The sequence below is a fragment of the Pyxicephalus adspersus genome, chromosome 6, assembly GCF_032062135.1.
Source record: "Pyxicephalus adspersus chromosome 6, UCB_Pads_2.0, whole genome shotgun sequence".
Taxonomy (NCBI): domain Eukaryota; kingdom Metazoa; phylum Chordata; class Amphibia; order Anura; family Pyxicephalidae; genus Pyxicephalus; species Pyxicephalus adspersus.
This window is the reverse complement of record NC_092863.1, coordinates 90084867-90096824: the sequence shown is the minus strand read 5'-3', so window position 1 is coordinate 90096824 and position 11958 is coordinate 90084867.

Sequence of the window (11958 nt, the reverse complement as noted above, 5' to 3'; positions counted from 1 at the left end):
ACGAACGTCAGAACTCCTCTGTAGTTATCCTGCTGTCTTCCGTGCTTGTGAAAAGGACAGCCCAGTTTTCAGCATAAAAGTACCCTCTTGGGTCATCCAAATTTAGCTGCAGCCAGTCTGTGAGATTAGTCAGCTAAATGTTTACTAAGAGCCATTGATATCACTGTGGTATAGGATTTCAGTGATTTTATGCTGTTACTGTACAATTAAAGGTGGGCTGACATCTGTGATTGAAAACAAGTTCAATGTTGCCATTCATTCAACACACACAAAGCTTTGCAGATCTACATCAAATAGAACTTCTCTTTTTAGTGTAACACAGAAGACTGCTCTGCTTTTTTTAACTGGTTTGCATTATTTGGTATGTATTTCAATATGATAAATACTGCACCTAAACCAGCTTTAATGAGCAGACTTTTCTCAGGCACTGGTTTACAATCTGTCATGAGGTTTGATTTTACTTAATTTACCAGCTATAAAAGTATATGTAAACCCCAACTAAAAGACATTTAGTTTGCGTAAGTGAACCTATAGACTTATTTCTGCATACAGGCCAGAAGTATAAAGCAGTGTGCATCACAACAGAGACATAGCTACAAGAGAAGTGCATGTGACAGGTGTAACAATTGCTGGAGCACAATTGTCAACCTATAAGAGGAAGTTTTTAAAAAAGGGCCTTCATTACAAAATTACCAGGTATTTTGATTAAAGCTGTATTCAAAATAAATACTTAAAAGCTTAGGTGCGATTTAATGACTAGGTTACATCTAAAAGGAATCTCAAACAACATACAACACAAGGTTTCTGCTGTTTTCTCCATCCTTTCACTGCTCGGTAAGAGCACAGTTTTTGCTGCTAAGGTGCTATCTATCGCCCGATAATCGGCATCGGGCGAAAATCTGGCGTGTGTACAGTCTACATCGTCCGAACGACCATCCTGGCGGATCCACGGACGATGAACGACGACCGATCCTAATGAAAGGGAAGGGGGAGAGCGCGCAGCAGGGTGCCGCTCCGTCGCTCTCCCCTCTCCATAGAGCAGAACGGTGCTGTATGTACAGCACCGTTCATGCATCGTGTAGTCCTTTGTCGTTGGAAAGGATCGTGAAAAATCCTTTCCAACGACAATAATTGCACGTGTGTACGCAGCTTTACTGGTTTCCGGTTGGGTGAGCCTTATCCTTCAGTTTGAAGTCAAGATAGAAGATGCTTCTATTAAGAGGGCTTCCTATACACATAGAAGAATTCTACAAGGATAATAGCCTGAACTAGGCTGACAGGTTTACTTTGGAGTAAAAAGAAAACTCTGGCATAGAACAGTGTTTTTTACCTTTCTGTCCTTTTTATAAGGCTGGACCTTTAAGTCTGCGTACAACATGCAATATTTTGTCTTTTGCCCATTTACAAAAAACTGCACGATGTATGAATGAGTGATGTACATACAGTGCAGTTCTGCTCTATGGAGAAGGGAGGGGTAAGAACGATGGAGTGGCACCCTGCTGCGCTCTCTCCCCTTAACTTTCGTTAGGATCATTCGTCGTCCGTGGATCCACCAGGACGGACGACGAGCGATGTACACAACCAGATTCTCGTCTGTTATCAGCCCTGAGACGATTATCGGATTAGAATAATCTGACGTGTGTACATAACCAGATTCTTTACGCAGTTGTATCTCCATTACAGTTTAGATCTATGGTAGGAAAGGTATAAGAAAGACTTCATGTAAAACATGTTTTGCTTTTGTTAAAGATACTACAGTATTTTCAACGCTTCAATTGTCCTTAATGTGTTTCAAGTCTAGGTATGTAATAATGGAGTTGCCCTGGCTTTTTATATTTTTAGTAGAATCTACTTTCTAGCTCAGATAGCTTTGGATTGTCACTTCTGCTACCTCACAGGACACACAAGCTTTAATATAAATGTATTTCCTAATAGCCACAAATGGTGTCATTACACTTTCTGTACCAAGTAACTTTGCTGACCTGGTATTATTCTAGGGGTCTGCCTACAAAAAAAAAACAACAGAGAGTTGGATATAAGACCAGCCACCTTGTGCAAAGAGAGGGAGGCAGCCATGACTGGTCTATATTATAGGAAGTTTATGCACAAAGGTCAAAAGTTTAAAGTTTGTTTACTGCATATATCTGGGGGGGATGCATCACTAAGATTCAAGCAAGAATACACATGGCTCTATTTTAGATATTTACTCATCCTGTAGCCCAGCTACAACCTGAATTTTACCCACTGTGAGCAAAAGAACTGGTTCACTTTATGGCAGAAAGAGTATGGTAGCGTTTAAAGTTTATTCTTGCATTCCCCTAGCTCCCAAACCTAATTGTTTAGACCAGATGTAGGCAAACGCGGCCTAGCCAGTATTCCAGTCTGGCCTAACGCCCCCCTAATTATTTATTGTTGGATCTGGCCTAATCGAGTTCCCGCACAGTAACCCCAATTACTATGCCTAGAGAGCAGAAGAAACACGCAGCTACCAGTCTCCAGAAGGTTGACATTGATCGTTGTGTCTTCAACCCTGAATTGACTGACGAATTATTCTTTGTCCAATACCATCAACAAAGCCCTGTGTTTAGTGTGGAGCAGCACTTTCAAGGGGTCGAATCTCAAGGGGCATTTCGATGCCAAGCGCGCGCGCACACATACAGAGACTACACTGCGGATGAGCAGAAGACTGAGGCTGTTCGCTTGCAGTCACGCTTGGGAAAAACCTTCCTTGGACACCTTGTTTCTTCTAGCCTAGTGTGCCTTCTTGACCTCCTAAAATGGCCTAGTAGTACCCTGATTTAGACTATACTCGCTCCTTTGGCTGAGTATTTATCATTGTTTCATAAGAACCCCCCCCCTCCAATGGGATCCAGTAGAGGATCGGAAAGCAGATAAGCACTTGTTAGAGAAGTACAAGGTAAAGCTGCTGCTTTGTCATTTGTGATGGAGAACCTTTTGATTGTCTCTTATCCTCCAATATTTCTCACCATCTGTAGATATCAGGTGTTTGCTGAGCGATTTGATTTGGTCAGGTCTGCCTTCATGTGTCTTGTCAGAAGCTGGGTTATGTACTATAATTTGCAACATACTGTTCATGTAATTTGGCACTAAAACCATTTGTTGTCAATACTGCAGTGAAATAAACCTGAGACACAGACAATCTTAAGCTGGCATTTCTTGTGTTTACAATGTTACTTTCCTTGCCAGAGTAGTATTGGTAGTTCTGGCACACATTTGGTAAGGTCTTAGTGTTGTAGAATGTTTTAAAACCTTGCAGAACCTTTCATTCATGCTTTTGTTGCTGGGTAATCCTTAGTGAACTGTTAATGCTATAACAAGGTGTGCTTAGCTGAGAATTCTAGACAAGGCAGATAATTACTAAACCCGGCTGTGCCAAAATCTATTGCCCATACCGGAGAGCAGGTTGACATTCCTTCCTTGGAGCACTTCCTTACCTTTCTTCTACTTTACTCGACCATCCACAGAGCTTGTCACTGTGCTTGGTGAGTAAGCACCCATAATTTAACACTGTCACACAAGGGTGCAATAAGTAAAGCAAAAACCTCTGCTCAAGAAAGTTTATTTAGAAGAAAACGTTAAGAAGTAGAGAAAAACAAAATATTACCATAAGCAGAGACCCTCATTGGATGGTACATAGGGTCTAACCTGAAAACCGTATTGAAGGCTTATTTAAACATCCAGAAAACATAAACATCCAACATTTTAAGTCATTTGCTTAAGTTGCACAAACTGAATGTTATCCATATATTGAGGGGGAGAATATTTTTAAAGTACCACATCCCTACATATATTCTCTATTTTCCAAAGTTCATTTTCATGAGATTTTTAAGGAAACTTTTAAACACTGCATATTAAAACATAATTTATTTAAATACAAATAAAAATAACTTGCACAAATTAAAGTATCATAAAGTATTCAGTTATTAACGAGTTTCGCCAACTGCCTTTATTAGAAGGACATTCCAAGAAGTCGTACAGACTTTGCAAATTTATTTCTGCAAGGCATTATACATCAACACCCAAGTTCCAAGTCATCATTAAATCCAAGACTTCTTTTTATTAGCTTCAGACCGTTGACACCTTTTTTGCACCTAGCAGATTTCCAAAGTAAATTTCAAGTAGGGTGCAAACTCTAATTTTGCTAGAAATGCCAATCAATATACCGGTATGAAGTGTATGAAGATAGTAAAATATATTATAGACAATACTTAGAGGTCACAGGAAAGGATTTCAGCTTTCAAGTCACCTAAACCTTTGTGTGTAACCTGATAACACTTTCCTGTGCTCCCAAACTGCATATTACCGGTAATTTAATCATAAGCGGCAATAGTTCCGGTTATCTTGGAACAACTTATCAATTGAATGTCCTTCCGAGTCTCACAATGCTTCACCAAGGAGACCAAACTCTCCCCATGGTCAACAACAACAAGACACTTCAAGGACCTGGTGAACAACAATTTTGTTCCCATAACATTTTCTAGTACAAATAATTATAGCAGGCAAAACAATGTTAAAAATTTTTAAAAAAAAACAAACTCGAACATCACACGGTTTGTGTAAGGTGAGCTTTTCCTTAGTCCATACAGGACAAACTAAAAGAATTATTAAGCTTCTCCATAACACACATTTACCATTCCTATGCTCTTATGCCATTCCCAGCCACCTGGGGTGAGGGTGAACCTTTATGGGTGTGTGTGATGGCACAAGGTGATTCTGAATTACAAAGCACTGTCATAGTTTCATAACTAAGCTAGTTTGAGCTAATCAGTTTTGACATAAACAATGGAAGGAATCGCTTTTAAGTGTTGATGGAAGCAGTGTTAAAACCTAACAGGTTTATTTGCTATCCGGGACTTTGAGCAAGACCTAGGGACATTTTACAGGTCATATGGTACCTTCTTTCTCCCTCAACATGCTAGCGTTTATTACTATTGTAACATACCTTATTTGAAATATCACATGCAATGTAGGCAGATTGTGTCTGATAAAAAGTCCTTAGCATGGTGCTGAACACATCACAGCACTCCTACTCCAAAGAAACAATGCCTCCCCCCTATGCAAGCATTAGGGAGGCATAAAAATATCTAGTTTCATGATGGCTGAATATCTCTTTCAAGTAGGCATTCAAGAAAGGCATGAAAAGGGAGGTTAAATTGCTGTCAGTTTTTTTTTTTTTTTGCCATTATTAAACAGGATTTATATAGCGCCAACATATTATGCAGCGCTGTACATTAAATAGGGGTTGCAAATGACAGACAGGAGGAGAGGACTCTGCCCTGAAGAGTACAATCTGGGAGATTAAGAAAGGGGATGTCCTTTTACTTCTAGTACTGTAGAGACAGTAGAAGGAAAGAGGATATCTTTTAGGTGTGTAAGAAAGCCCCTTCAGTCATCATAGGAAAAAGTGTCCTTATTGGAAGATTTCCCCTCTATTTCTGTTATAATACCAATACAATTTACATTTGCACTCTCTTACATTTCATGTGACAATGGTGACCGGAACAATTAAACAACTTTTAAGTGAAATAGAAAAATAATTAGTGAGAAAAGATGCTACTACTTTTGTTTAGTTATGTATTCTCTGGTGGCACAATTGGGCTCATTTCAAAAGGATAGCATTGGGATAAGGATACCTTTTGAAAAAAATATGACTTTTAATTCACTCCATTGAGATATGAAATGTGTCCATTATGCACTCACTGGTTCCTCCTGTCACTATGATGTTCTGTATTGATCTAAGACCAGCAGATGAAATCACACTTCTGAAAGTGCTCAAGCAATCAAACCTACAGACAGACTTTATTAAAGCACAGGTTACAAAGGTTTGGAAGCTGCATATACATATATATATATATATATATATATATATATATATATAAATATATAAAAAAAACTAAAATATATTAATGCATACAGTAGGCATACTTTTAAAAAGGGTATTGTCCCTACTCCTGCTAATACAACTAAGAATAAAACAAACTTGGACAAAACAAATTAAAAAAACATGTATAATATTATTTATGTACATGCACAAAAGTCAAGTTCGTATTTTATGTTTTAATTATTCTTTCAGTTAGTCCACCTAAATGATTTCTATCCATTGCAGAGGACTGCATAACCTTAAATTGTGGGGCAACAATTCATGCTCCATTCAGAATGACTTTATTTGTAGCCACCCCATTGTATTGTAAAGAGTTTAGATTACAAGCGTTTGTCAACTGTATGGTAGATCTATGTCCTCAGACACTTAGCAATCTGGCATTTAATACATTCTTTAACTGGTTTGAACAAAGTGTGCTGATCAGCCACTATGGAAAATACGTGATTGTAAGTGACTAATTGCATGGAGTGGAGAAGCAGTAATTGTACCCCCTTGTATCAGTCAGTACTAGGCCTTGTTTTTTACTCCAAGGGCTTTGTGTCCTACTGGAAGTTAGAACTGCAATTGTTACAAAATCTTACCAGTTGGGTCAGCATGGAAGAACAGATATTACATGCAATGTGTACCAAATACAGTACCCTGAAAACTGCTGTGAATTTCTTTTGAACAATAGGACACTTTTGTTCCTGGGATCTCTTAGCAATATATCTACAGTGTGAAACCTATGATGTGTTTCACTTCTCCTATATACATGTGTGCTGCTCACTGTTTTCCTTGTTGGAGGGGAAGCTGTATTTACAGATTTCAGCTTTTACTTCTTCTTCACCTTATCTTGTTTGTTCAATGGGATTCCCCCACCAGTCATCAGGAAAGCAGCTTTGACATGAAGATGCAAAGCCCCTTCTGACCAAGTTGGCCACTTGTGCAGAACAGGACATTAAAAGTTAGCTGGGAAAAGGAACAGCTGAAGGAAGAAAAATGGTAATACTGGATGCCAATTCAGGTGTTTTGCTTCCACAGTTCAAATCACAAAGCATAAAAAACACAATAACTTTACTGATTCAGGCAGGTGGTTATTACAGAAGTGGTTATCCCATGCCAGGAATACAGTGGTACCCCAATCCGTTCCAGATCCTTGGACTTATACCAAACAAATTTTTTCCCAAAAGAATTAAAAGGAAAATTAATAATCCGTTCCCATGAAAAAAAATCCTATAGTTATTGGCATATTATTAATTGATAGGGTTTTATAAATTAATTTAAACACTGCTTAATACTAAAGTACATAAATACAAAAGCAATTAGATGAAATAAATAAAAATTTAACCTCACTTTACCTTACTGAGAAGAGTCGAGTGCCTACAGGGATGGTGCTGAGAAGAGAGGAGGAAGAGATGTTATGTAATTCACCGTTAGTTATAGCGCGGGTTGATCACTGAATTGTAGCAACTGGCATACTGAAACTCATGGGCAGCCGTGGCTTTGTTTCGAGTAAGGTAAATAAGGGTAGCGCGCGGTGTCATGACTCATTTTGACCCATACAAGTTCTAGCACAAAGGTTGTATACCAAGCAAAGGTTTGCGTGTCCAAACAGGACTTATACCAAGTTGGACTTATTCCAAAGCGGACTTTTACCGAGGTACCACTGTATGTGAAAAGGCTGAGCTGTGCATGTGCATCGTTGGCTTTGGTTCCCAGCGATGCCTGGCATTCCCTGCTTCCTTTGCATGTGCTGCCGATGGGTGAACAGGAGTTTTGTCTCCCTGGCATGGCCAATCAAGATGGTTGAAGATCGCTGCCGGGCAGAAGTAAGAAAGGTGGTGGTGCCCACCTTGGAAAAGTGTGGATAGGTAATTGCAGCAGGATTTAGTTCCGCTTTAAGCACATTTGCCAGTTTCATAAAATTATTTGGTATATTTGAATTTGCAAAAAATGCTTAGAAATGACCCAAGCAAATATCTGTAGCTGACAGATATTTCCTTATTCCCTTTTTATTTGTAGTTGTCATTTTCAGAACGGGTTAAGTCTGAATGGTTGCTGCCTAGTCCATTTTAGTCTGACTCCTTAGAAAAAACATCTTTCTGTTAGCATTACTGGTTATTGGCCACATGGTGGCAGCATTGTAATGCTCATAGTGTAAAACTAATGTGAACCCTTTAACTCATTTTCAAAAAAATACTCAAGTTTATTACTCTGTACATACGTTGCTTATATTTTTATGTGATTTTTTTTCTACCTTCCCCTCCCAATTTTTTTTCCTCTGGAAGTATCAGAGACAGAATAATTCTTCAGCTTTCTGGGATACTCACATCATGTATCTCCAGAGGTGGCTTACAAACCACAAGTCCTGCAATCTTGGGACCTGTCATCAAGGGGCCAGCTTCAAAAAAACAGGAAGAGACAGACAGCGCCCAAAGATGTCATAAAGGATGGAGGTGCAGGACATAAGGTTAGGCAGTAGGATGTTGAGAAAGAAATAGCACTGGCTTCCCTAGAGATTTAGGTATTTTTATTGAATGATACACAAATGTTTTTTTTAGAAAAAGAATATGAATGCAAGGTCTGCTTTAAAAGATCATTTTTAAAACAAAAAGGTAACTTTGTCTAACTTTCATAACAATATTGGGAAGGTTATATTTACTCTAGAATAGTGAGTGGTCATGCAAATTAATATTTCTTCTGTTAGATCGATTCTACATCAGAACTATAATTACTTTGTCATTCCCAAGCCGTACTTAATGGAAGACACCATTTCCATGTATTATTTACATGGTTCTATCCATTATCTGAAGATTACTGATATATCCCCCCCTCAACCCCCCCCCAAATGTGAGCCATGTAGATACAATCTCCTTTACAAAGATGATTATTCTTTGCACTGATTTCTTGGTGTTTACTTAAGTCCAATTTACCATAACCTGGTATAAATGTATGCTTAACACAAAGAAAACTATTGTCCACAGCAGCCAGATCATTCCTTTCCACTCATTTATAGCACACAAAAAACTTGCATAAATAAAATCATTAGACAATAGAAGGCATCTGGAGTCATCCAAGGCATACCTTCAAAGTCTGAAATCCCTATATCTATCCTAAAGCTGTACAAGCACTTTAATGCAGCATCCATGCATATGTTCCAGTGTCATACAAAGTTGGTATTTGCATATTGCAATATACTTAATGTGAAGGTGAATATTTACTGCTACTGCCTAGAAAAGTGAATGAGTAAAACTGTCCAATAGCTGGCTCCTTTTAAAGAAACAAAACTATCTGAATATCAAGTTATTCCAATTGGTGTATAAATGTATTCATAGGTAATACTGCAAAAAAGTCAAAATGCCATCCAATGTTCCTTTATAGCTGATTATGCTGGCATTGCCAGTGACTGTGCCTGGCAGAAGTGGAGGCCAAGAGGACTTTACAGGGACCCATATAGGCTGTGAGAAAAAAAAGGATGGAGTGAAAGGGGAAGATTTTATTTTATGGGTGCACAACTACAGTGGAAGCAGAAAAGGTGCAAGGTGAAATCTGTTTGCTCGATGTGTAGCTGAATCTTTGGGTATCTCCATTTGAATGAAGATTTCAGATTCCCATCTGAATCAGCTGTCATGTCTACAGACTAATCTATTTCCAGTTCCTCTACTTCCATTTCTAAAAAGGTTTATCCCTCATTTATCACACGCTGCAGCGATGTTCAAAGTTAAGTCCATACATAAGATCATGTGACAAGATGTTGCAGTGCTGCCCAGTAAAAAAAAACTGCTGACCATAGCTGCAGTTGGTTAAAGAATACTCAGACTGAGTTTATTTCTGACTTTATTGGAGCTGCAGTGTTTAATGGATGGTGTTATTAGTTTATGGATGGATAATGTTTGCTGCTTAGGCTAACACCTATGGTGGTAATGGCAGATTGATGAGCGAGTGATCAGGAACGACCTCATTTCTACAGGGAAGCTCATCATTATGCCATTTACTCATCCTCCCCCTTGAACAGAATGTTGCTGTGTGTATAACACTCTCATTCTCCCAACACTGGAAGCATTCTTTTTTTTTTTGTTCTTTACATTTTTCTTTTTAAACATGTTCCTACAGGTCTCCCTGGCTCCAGCAGTTTTATTAAAAATACCACGTTCAAAGGCTTTCCAGGTATTATTATTATTACATCGTATTTACATAGCGCCATCATATTATGCAGCGCTGTACAAAGTCTATAGTCGTGACAGTTAACTTTAAAAGTTTGTAGCTATAAATGTCAAAGCAAATTAGCTTTTTTTTTTAAAGCAATAACTATGCTAGAACTCTGCTTCCATAGTAAACATAACTGCAATACAAAGCAACTCTCCATATGTATGAGCCATTCCATCAGTCTATATCCAGAAACACTTAGGAGTCGGGAGTGAGAGGGGAGCAGTCTTCTTCCCTCCAACAAATGCAGGAAAACCATTTCTGTATGTCTCATTCCTGATTAGACTGCATTGGATTCCACTTCTGTGATGTCTTTGTGTGTTAAACTGATTGTGGATCTTGGCAAGACAGCAAGTCATCATATTCTTTCAAAGAAAAGCGCCTATAACTTGCTTTACTCTGAGCTAATTTGCTCAATGAACTGGTTGGAAGGTCCAAAGAACACTTTATCAACTCACTTCTGGTGCTAGCATGGGGGAACCACAACAGGTGGAATCCACTAGATCCCAGAGGGATCATCATGGGGAATGGGGAGCTGTTGGGTATGGAGATGTCTGCTAAAAACTCCAAGTGGCAAGTGGCCCTTTGATATTATATAATGCATTGTTTATTGCAAGCCACAGAGCCATATAAATATGCACTGCAGATCACATGTGCCTTTGGTAATCTTTCCTTTAATATTATGCACCTTACAGAATTTTCACATTGCGTTTTGTTTTGGGGGGGAAAAAATCACATCATTTTAATGCGTCTGATATATTACTATTATCCCGCCAATGAAATCATACACAAATGTTTACTACTATCACAAGTAACTAAATTACATTCAAGCACATTATTTTTCATCTTACAGTCTCAGAGGATGGTCTATTTATAATAACTTTAACCTTTCACATGATCCCTTACAGGCTGATGCCTTGAAAGCATTTCCTTGTATTCTGACCCAGAATTCACTGCAGCAGATGCACCCGGTCACAAGGATAATCCTACACAGGATGCTGCTAAATTCCAGAAAAAGCATGGGATTCTTAAAGTTAACTTGTCATCGGTTTCTGGTGGTTAAGCTTAAATTAATCATACGATATTTTGTTTTGCCAGTGCTGCATTAATTTACAAAGTTGGTGCTTAACATGGCTCCTCCTAATTTGTCATATTAAAATCCACCTGTCTAATATGATGTAGGTCCCACTTGTGCTATCAAAGCAGCCAAGATCAGTTGAGGTATGGAGGTGATGAAGAGCACCAAGAAATTTGCAACTGATTATTTAAATGAGATTACCTTTGCTGGAATGCCTTCTTTCCATAGTGCATTCTGCTGCCATCTTCTGCCATAAAGCATTCATATGATCATAAAAAAAGAAAAAAATATATATCATTCCTTTTCTTTACATCTGATGCTTGGTTATTTTGGCAGTGGGGTTTTGGATGGTCTTCCATGTCCCATTTGGCTTACTCCAAACTTCTGCACCCTTAAAAGAGCACTCAAAACCCATCTGTTTAAACTCTCATACCCGTCTTCTGTCTCCTAAACCCTCACTACTTCCCACCATTCCATATCTTCCCTGCTATTGTGTGCTACTTCCTCCACCTCTTAGATTGTAAGCTCTTCTGGGCAGGGTCCTCTCCTCTTTCGGTGTCACTGTCTGTATCTGTCTGTCATTTGAAACCCCTATTTAATGTACAGCGCTGCATAATATGTTGGTGCTATATAAATCCTGTTTAATAATAAAATCAGCATAGGTAATCTGTGGCTCAGTTCTCACTAATTCCTTTCATTGTCATCATTAAGTTTTTCAGACATTTATGCTTAAGTAGCTCTTCTGTGGGATTCAACCAAATGGGCTAATTTCACCTCCACCCTATCCATGCCC